Source organism: Magnolia sinica, chromosome 11 (assembly GCF_029962835.1).
Source record: "Magnolia sinica isolate HGM2019 chromosome 11, MsV1, whole genome shotgun sequence".
In the NCBI taxonomy this organism is placed as follows: Eukaryota; Viridiplantae; Streptophyta; class Magnoliopsida; order Magnoliales; family Magnoliaceae; genus Magnolia; species Magnolia sinica.
Genome location: NC_080583.1, coordinates 12,076,242 through 12,086,645, shown reverse-complemented (window position 1 = coordinate 12,086,645; position 10,404 = coordinate 12,076,242).

Sequence of the window (10,404 nt, the reverse complement as noted above, 5' to 3'; positions counted from 1 at the left end):
GATAAAACACATATATCATGTGGGACCCACGTCCCTGTACAGGACGGTACCTACATCATAGGTGGGTCCCACAGAGATGGACGGTTGGGATAAAACCCATACATAAGGTATATCTTCCACCGTCCAGACAATGGACGATATGGATTTATAAATCAAGGCAGGCCCCTGGTGGTGGGGATATAACACATGTCAGGTTAGGGCCCCACCGTCCCTCACTAGACGATGGATGGCATGGATGACAGGCATACATCAGGTGGGTCCACACGTGTGGCCCACCTGCTATAGATAAAGCTGGTATTTGTGTTTTCCCTTTGTCCAGGGACGCTGGACGTCCAACAGACAGATGACCCTGGATGGGGCACGCCATCAGGATGGCCCCCCACATCCAGCAACGGATGGACAGTGTGGATTTCACATACAGCAGGGTGGGTCCACGTGGTGTGGCCCATCAGAGTCTTGGATCAACTGATATTTTATGTTTTTCCTTCATCCAAGCCTGTCCTAAAATGGACAGCAAAATGGACTCCACCAACTGGATAGTAGATGTCTCATACATGCATCATCAGGTGGGCCATCACACAAGGAAAAAGAGAGAGAGAGAGAGAGAGAGAGAGAGAGAGATCAGTGGAGATGGGAGGAGCTTCGCCACTATGAGCTCCTCCATGTACATGCATACATCAAGATGGGTCCCAAATGGGATCCATACCAACAATCGATGGACCTCACTTGGTCCAAAATAAAAAAATACAATATAATCCTATAAACACCCACCTATGGCCTTTTTCTTTAGCTCCTCGGACTCCTAAACTCCTTGGCTTTCCCTTTTGATGGAGGATGATGAAGTTTGAAAGGTTAGGGTGAGAGATCTTAGGGTAAGAAGCAGGCCACACTTGGCTCTTCTCTCCTTAGTCTTTTTTTCTCCTAGTTGCGAGGAAAAATGGTAGAGAATGAGTGAAAGATAAGAGATGTAAGGAGAGAGGGATGGGTGTGTAAGAGGGATGGGATGAGAGGTATGGTGGTGTAAGGAGAGATGACATGAGGGTTGACTTTTGGGTAAGCCTTATGTAAAAGAGGGATGGGTGTTGTACTTAATTGATTGATGGGATTGATTTGATAAATTGTAGAGATTCTCTTCTCGGGATTTGCAACGCGCGACGTTTTCTCGAAATAAATGCTGGCCCACAACTCCTGGCCTTGGTATGGCATCAGTGCGTGAGACCCGGCGTTGGAACCATGGCTACGGCACGGTCGCTGGGGTACAAGTCTTGGATTAAGTTGACTCGGGTTAACAGGGCGCGACTTAGGGTTGCGCACAAATGCTATCTACGCCTCGCGGGTCATCGAAATTCGACCGGGAGGACCGCTAGAGTCTATGGAATTGTACGGACTAGGATACGGGCCTTACACTATAAGAAATTTGGAAATGTAGAAATGAAGCTAAGTTTGAGGGTAGGCACCCTTCTATTCAGGTCCAGTTTTCTCGGGTTAGAGGGTGGATCCAAGCGATATCGAATAGTTAGTTTCCTACTCGATCTAAATTATGGGCCAATAGTCGAGCTCTATCGACATTAGGGATTGTTGTCCCATCCATCCCAGGTAGAAGATTACAGGTGGTTAAGTGGCTCAATCCTCCCTCAAGCTGGTTTAAGATGAACGTGGATGGATCAGCCAGGGGCAACCTAGGTAAGGCAGGGGGTGGAGGTATTTGTAGAGGAGAAAAGGGGGGATTTTATTTTTGGATTCTTCACGGGTTATGGGATGGTGTCAAATACTGGGGTAGAAATCATGGCGGTGCAAGATGGTTTGTTCATTTGCTTAAGTAGGGGTCTGGTTAACATAATCATTGAATCAAACTCCCTGTTGGTGGTCAACTTCCTTTCGAGGGTGACTAAACCAGGTTGGAAATGGAAGTATTGGCTGTCCAAGATCAACGACCTTCTGCTTTAAGGCCAGGTAAAATTCCAACGCATTCTCAGGAAGGGAATGGGTCGGCTGACGGGATGGCCAGATTGGGCAGCAGTTCTCAAGCGTCTGCTCTGTTCCACTACATTGCCGATCTTCCTAGAGAGGTCAGGGGTTAGATTTTCCTTGATAGGGTGAGTCTGGGCACGATTATGAGCTAGAGGATCCATGGCCTGCCTTCTTCTCGCTACCCCTTTGGTTTTCATTGTTGTTTCCGATCTTACGATAGGTTCCGTCCAGGTCTTTTTCCTCCTGGTGAACCCGAATCGTAAATCTGAGTTGTAAAAGTTTTGTGATATGAAATGAAAAAAAAAAAGTGATGGGTGTGAGGAAGCAGGATGAGGACTTAAAAGTGGTGAAGCCAAGGGTCCAATCATTAATGGACATGGGATTGGGAACATGGATGTGTAAAAATATAGCCCAGATGGACAAGGTCCAGAGAGTCTTTAGCGAGGATAGGTTCCCATCCAAGAGGAGGCTAGGCTTTATTTGTGGATGCAATAGGATAATGGGTCTCATAAAAAATAGCATGGTGAGACATGTAAACTCTTTTGGAAATGGGATCAAAGCACTTGTAACTTTATATTATTATTATTATTTTTTGTCATACCCAAGAAAAATACATGGAATGGTGTGAAATGTAAGTTTATTATGTTAGTAGGGATGAATGTAGGGATAACATGGGCACTCAAAACTCTGGAAAATGATATAGTCAAGTACAATGTGAAATCAATTTTCATAAGGAGAAATATTATGAAGAGTGGAGGTGGGCATGTGATTAAAGAGAAATACAGAAGTGGTGGAAGCGTCTTCCCAAAAGGAAGCTAGAAGACTAGAATGGGCTAATAAAGCCAATCTAATTTCAACTATGTGATGATATTTTCACTTCACTAGTCCATTTTGTTTAGGTGTGTGTGGATAGGAGAGGTGATAGGAGATACCATGTGCCTTTAAAAGATTCTCAAAGCAATGATTGGAGTACTCTCCTCCATCAGTTTGAAATGATTTAAATTTTTTATTAAACATGTTTTTAATAAGAGGTTTAAAAGATATGAAAACATCATCAACTGAAATTTTAAATTGAAGAGGAAATAATTAGTAATTGTAATTAAAATCATCAATAAATGTAACATAAAATATAGTACCATTTAAAGGGGATTGAGGTTGGACTCCAAACATTCAAATGAATAAGCTCTAAGGGAAAAGAATACACTAAATAAGAGGGCCAGAAAGGTACTCAAGAGCTTTTCTCCAATTAACTAGAGGAGCAAATTGAATGTTGTTTTAATGAACCACTGAAGGAAAAAAGAGAAGCATCATGCTGGAATGTTTGGGTAGAGTGATGTCCCAGCATGTGATGTTAGAGAGCACTTGAAACTCGTGTAATAGAGAGAGTTGTTGTAGTAACATGTAATTTATTATGATGAGGAAGCTACAGTGGATAAAGGCCTTTATTGCTCTATCCTCGGAAGTGGATCTTTCTTGATTTATTTTCCTTAACATAAAAACTAGATGAGGTAAAAGTAAAATTATAATAATTATCTTTAGTGAATTATGAAATAGAAAGTGAATTTTTAGAAATGCTAGAAATATAAAGGATATCGTGTAAGTGAATATTAGAGTTACGAGATGAATATGATGAAGAACCAATATATGAAATATGTAGCTCTTTAACATTTCTAACTACAAAGCAGTCATTGCCCATATAGTAATAAAGAGAAAAATTATTCGAATCCATGGTAACATAATTGGTTGCCTCGATATCAGTGAACCATGTTGACACGGGGATGAATGTGATAAGGTCGATCACCATCTTCCTCAAGAGGATAATTACTCTAAAACCACAGAACTTCTTTAGACTCCTCACAAAAATTACTCAAATCCACGAGGAAAAATACAAATAAATTCTAATAAATTGGAAAATAGATAGATTGATGATAAAAATAAAACTACAACCCTTTAAATAGTAATCTCAAACCTAGGAAGAAGTTTCATAATCAAACTCCCTAAAAAAATGTGACTTACTATATGTCACGCCCCAAACTCGGAAACCGAGCTCACAAAATTCCTTATTGCCGAATCCGGTGCCTACTAATACCTAATTCTCGGCTCCTACCGCGCATACGCCAGATTCTGATCCTTAGATCCTACAAGGAGTATTTTTCCAACGTGCATTTATCTCGTAAGAAGCATATCCACAAGTTTACCCAAATCACAAAGGCAACATCATCATCACATATCTACTAACATAAACATTTGAATACAATACAGAAAGGAAAATACATATGTCAAAATCAAAACTCCAAAAGACCGTTGCATGCTCCAAGCTCAATGCTACTACAACCTAATGCCACCTGCACACATTTATTGTGCATAAGCTTATAGAAAGCTTAGAGGGTGGTGAAAGTGTGTGCGCAAGGTAAGTGCCAAGAATGCAATACAGTGCCATATAACATCGGTAATACAAGCAATATCATGAATTATACGATATCAGAGTAAGCAAAAATATACTGGTACGTCCATGAGTGTCATAAGCCGTACCAAGGCTATGCGATGCAAGGCATAAATGCTAATGGTCATATCAAGGCTATGCGATGCAAAAACATAATAAGCTAATATCATATACCGAGGAAGAAATGTAAATCAGCTATGCAATGGAGAGACATAGTAAGCCAAACATCATATGCTGAGGATGCAATGCAATATGCGGTGCGAATGACCATGCAGGAGTGTGAAGTCGGGATGATAGTACGTAGTATCGCATACTATGGGGTCCATCACAAGGGACTTCTATCCAAACTAGTCCCATACCTGATTTGGATAGTCAGACTCAATGTGGTAAACTCCTGATCTTAGGTTAGTCGCACACCCCAACTGAAATCCTGGCCATTGTGAAGGTACATATAACAAATAGTTGCGCACTACCAGCCCGAGTGGATAATGAATGAATGCATGAGTAAGATGTTGAGTATACAACTCATGCTCAATAAGTCCACATATCAACACCATACATCTCTGGGATCATCACCGGGATCCAGTACACTCCAAACTAGATTATCGCCCCATTGCGCACAACCAAGCAAGTGGAAGAGACCTCACTATTTGCCCAGCTAGTAGTCAGTCAATATCTACCCGACACGTTGATAGCGGACCCATTTATGAGCTGGTCAAATTGAGCCTAGTTTTACCCATTATGAATTAGGCGGATAAGGCCACATTCCCTTCCAACTGACCAGGACACAGTGGGAGACGCAGCCTACGGGCATTCGGTACTCGGACACTCATGTATCCACTCGGTCTAAATGTTTGGGCATCTCCTGGCCACGGAGGTTTAGAGACTTTCACCCATGGACATCCAAAGTATCCAAATGCTCGAACTAAACATTTTCGGTGTCCCATTTAGCCATCCATGACATGCCTGTGGAAGCTACGGCCCTGATGTCGTTATGGCACACAGCAATCACAATCTCAATACAAGATGCATGAGTCATACAATCCAGTCATGCATCAATCCTACGCATACCGTGCACTCATGTGAGATAATCTCCACCTATCAGGGAGTCTCATAACAACCTACCCAATGATATATGTAATGTTCAACCACATCTCATAATAAACATGCAAATGATGTGTATGGGTATGTATATGATGCTATGCTGTCACATACTCATAATCGATATCGACAATCGGCATTGATAATCGACCTCGACAATCGGTCTCGGTAATCGAAATCGGCCTCAACAATTACTCTCGACAATTGAAATCAGCCTCGATAATCGAAATTGACCTCGATAATCGGAATCAGCCTCGATAATCAGAATTGGCCTCGACAATCAGCCTCGATAATCGGAATCGGTCTCGACAATCAGAATCGGTCTCAACAATCGGAATCGGTAATCGGCCTAACAAAGGGCCTAAGGGAAGGTCACAATGTGGACATTTAATCATCATTACCCATCAATGTGGACATTTAATCAACATTGCTCCCAAGAAGTGGCCCACATAGAGCAAATATAAAGTGGGCTCATGGCCTCACACAAGGACCTAATATACATCACTATGGGCCTCACTCATGGCCACATATGCATCACATTGGGCCTTGCTCATAGACCTCATGTACATCACAATGGGCCTCAATACATGGGCCCTATATACATTAAATGGGCCACGATATATGGGCCGGAATAACATCTCATTGGACCTTACTAAATGGGGCGAAAATACATCACAATGGACCACGTCCCATGAGCCTCGAATACATCACAATGGGCCACATCCCATGGGCCACATAATCATCACATCGGGCCTCATCAAATGGGTCACAAATACATCATATGGGCCTCGGCACACAGACCATAAACATGAGCCTCAAATATATCATAATGGGCCTCATATGCATTAAGTGCGCTGTATCAATGGGTCGCACTAATGGGCCTCATAGATGGGATACAAATATATCAAGGTGGGCCTCACAGATGGGCCACAAGTATATCAAAGTGGGCCTCTCGAATGGGCCACAAAATACATCAAAGTGGGCCTGACGGATTGGCCACAAAAAACATTAAGGTGGGCCTAACGGATGGGCCACAAAATACATCAAGGTGGGCCTCAAGTGGGAGCTTAGATTACATCTAAAATCATTTCAATAGTTGTAGGTGCAACATGTGTATCACTAATGATGATTAGCACCGCCCAAACATTATCTCTGTAAATCAACACTGTGCAAACATTGGACAGCACCGTCCAAACATTGTCCATGTAAATCCGTACCGTCCAAACATTGTCCAAGTAACTCAGCATCGTCCAAACATTATCCAGCACCGTCCAACACAATTTGGACAGTGTGGATAATATAAATACATCAGGGTGGATCCCACCCGTTAACAGGGAAAAGTGGATGGAAGTGTGAATATACAACACGTCATCAAAGTGAGCCTTGCCCATCCAGAACATAGATGGACGGCTTGGCTAATAGATACATCATAGAGGGGGTCCCACGTGGCAGGTGGCTCCACACGTGTGGGACCCACCAGCAAAATGGATGGATGGTCGTGGATAAAACACGTACATCAAGGTGGTTTCCACCTAAAATTTGAATCTGCTTCATTGGATGGATGGTGTGGATACACGTCCATCAAGTGGGTCCACGTCCGATGTACGGACGACATTGATGAAGCACTTACATCACGAGGTGTACCACCGTCCAGCTACTGGACGGTGGATACAACACATTACAGTGGTTCCCACATCCAGTCAAAATGGATGGACGATCGGATATAAAACACATATATCAGAGGCGGGCCCCACCTCACATGTGCTACACTTGTGGGTGGGTCCCACTCGTAAAAAAAAAAAAAAAACAAACGTACGGCGTAGGATATAATACATACCTTGTGACCAGACCCATAGACATGTGTGGAATCCACACGTGGATGGATGGTGGGGATATAATACATATCTCATGGTCAGACCAACAGAACTTGCTAGCGTCAAACCAGCCGATATGAGGCGGGGTCCACATAGATGGACGGTCTGGATGGTCAGACCGTCAATAAGGACGGTCCACATAGATACACGCATACATCATGTTGTGGCCCACCGTCCAGCCATCTAGATGGTGGGGATGCAAAACAGGTGGACGGCGTGGATGAAATACTTACTTCATGGTGGGCCACACACACACACACCATCCATACATGAGAGAGAGGAAGAGAGAGAGAGAGAGAGAGAGAGAGAGAAAGAGAGAGTGAGAGAAACGGGGGATGGAGGGACCTCGCCACAATGGGCCCCTCTCTTATACAATGCATATATCAAGTGGGTCCCACAACAAGTGGGCCCTTAGAAATTTGAAATTTAATGGTGGATCACCCATGTGTAGCCTCCTTCTTTAGCTCCTTGGACTCCTATGCTCCTTGTCTTTGATCTTGATGGAGGTTGATAAAGAATGGAGGGTTGAGATGGGAGATGAGAGGGTAGGAAAGTGGGCTACACTTGGCTTTGGGAAAGCTTGGACGTTGGGTGCTTTCTCTTGGGAGTTTTGGAGAATTGTTAGAGAATGAGAGAGAGAGAGAGAGAGAGAAGTGATGGATTGATAAGGGATGGGTGGAGTGGGTGTTGTAAGAAAGGGGATGGGAAGGCATGTGTTAGTTTGAATTTTGTGTAAAAGAGGAATGGGTGGGGAAGGAGAGAGTTGACTTGGGGAAAAGAGGGAATAGCTGCTTGTACTTGTAATAGGATGAGGTGGCATGGGGTATGGATGATGTACTTGACTTGATTGATGAGATATGTTGTAGAGATTCTCTCAAAATTCGCACGAGCGGCGTTTTCCTGAAAATGAATGCGGGCCCACATCTTCAAGCCTGGGTATCACTACAGCATGCGAGACGCGGCGTCAAAACCGCGACAACAGTGCGGTTGCACTGGTACAAGTCTTGGGTCAAGCTTACTCAGATCGACAGGATGCGACTCAGGGTCACCCGCAAACGCCGATTACAGATCGTGGGTCACCGAAATTTGACCAGGAGGACCACGGAAGCTTACGGAACAGTACGGGCTAGGATACGGGTCTCTCACACTATAAATAGTAAACTTACTATTTATAGATGGTCATGATTTTTACTAGACGTCATGGTTTTCGGTCAAAAATAGTAAGTGTCCAATTTGGCCTAACCACATTATTCTCCTAATTTTTCTAAGCCCTTTTTATGTTGGGCATGACTCCTAAAGCTCAAAGGATTAAGAGTTATGATCAAACTAAAACTAATTATAAATAGTAAAAATGGAATTAAAATAGAGTTTTCGACTGTCAACCTGATGGAATCTCACAAATTCAGCATGGGTAACCCAACATAGCAAAGTTGATAGGCTAAAGTAGCTTCTCATACCCCAAAATCATATATGGTATGTCGAATAACTCATTCCAGTTTGCGAGACATGCATGTTTTAATGTATTGAAGGTCATGATCACTTCCGCTTATGGTCGGGCCTTCTCTGGTCTATCTTAGACATGAAAGTGTTTATGACCTGCTCTACATCAGTCCCCTCCACTTCAAAAGAACCCATCCTTGAGTTATCGTCTTACTTCAGTTCATGATACTCGGTCAGGTCTGTGACGTTGAAAGAACATGAGATCTACATGTCATCCAGAAGATCAACAACATAAGCGTTGTCATTGATCTTTCAAAGGATTGGTACCAGTCCAATCTTCTTATTCTTCAACTTATTGTAGATTCTGATCGAAAATATCTCCTTGTGTAAATGGACCATAAAATAGTAGCCCACCTCGAACACCTTTTGTCATTGATGCTTACCGACTTGTTCTTTGTATTTGTTGTTCAAGGTATGCAAGACTTGGCTTGCACATTCGCATGAATGTCCATGATTCAATCCCCCATATGTTCTGCTGTAATACTCATGCCTGGGAGCTTGGGCAAAGGAATTAAGTCAAGTGTATAGTGCGACAGTCGACCATAAACAATCTGGAATTGGGACTTCCCTGTCGAGTGGTTCACTGTGTTGTTAAATATAAACTCTGCTTGAGATAAGGCCAAATCCTACTGCTTCGATTTTTCACGTGGAATATATTGAAGAAGGTTTCACAACATGCGATTCACAACTTTAATCTGCATTGGTCTATGGGTGGCAGCACTGCTGAACTGAAGTTGTGTACCAAATTGATTCCACAAAGTTCACTTGAAGTGGCTAATGAAATTCGTATCACGGTCAAAAGTAATGGTCTTGGAAACCTTGTGCAGCTGCATGACCTCTCTAAAAAATATATTCACCATGTGTGTTGCATCGAGGGTCTTCTTGCATGGGATAAAGCACACCATCTTTGAGAAATGATCTACCACCACGAACACTGAATCCATGCCACGCTGTGTTCGTGGGAGACCAAGCATATAGTCCATAGATAAATCCTCCCAAGGGCCATCAAGAACATGTAATGGGGTGTAGAGGCCTGTATTTTGAGACCGCCCTTCGAAGGTTTGAAAAACATGACATCGTTGTACTGCTTTACCTATGTCACGTACCAATTGCAGTTAGTAATACTAGTCCTCTACAAGAGCCTGCGAGTTTTCTCACCTAAGGTGTCTACCAAGGCCACCTCCATGTAGCTCTTGAATAATCTACTCCCTCAGAGAACTTTAGGGGATGCACAGTCGATTCTCTTTGAAGAGGAAACCGTCTTGCATATATAGGTCACTGGGATGACCCTCTTGACACATCATCCATGTATCTTTGAAGTCCTCGACCTCGACATACAACTCCTTGAAATAGTCAAAGACAAATATCTCATTGCTCATTTTAACAAGTAGTGAAGCACGACAACTAAGTGCATCAACCACTTTGTTCTACTGCCCTGACTTGTGCTTCAGAACGAATGTAAATTCCTGTAAAAATTTAACCCATCTACCATGTACACGATTCACATTAGCCTAA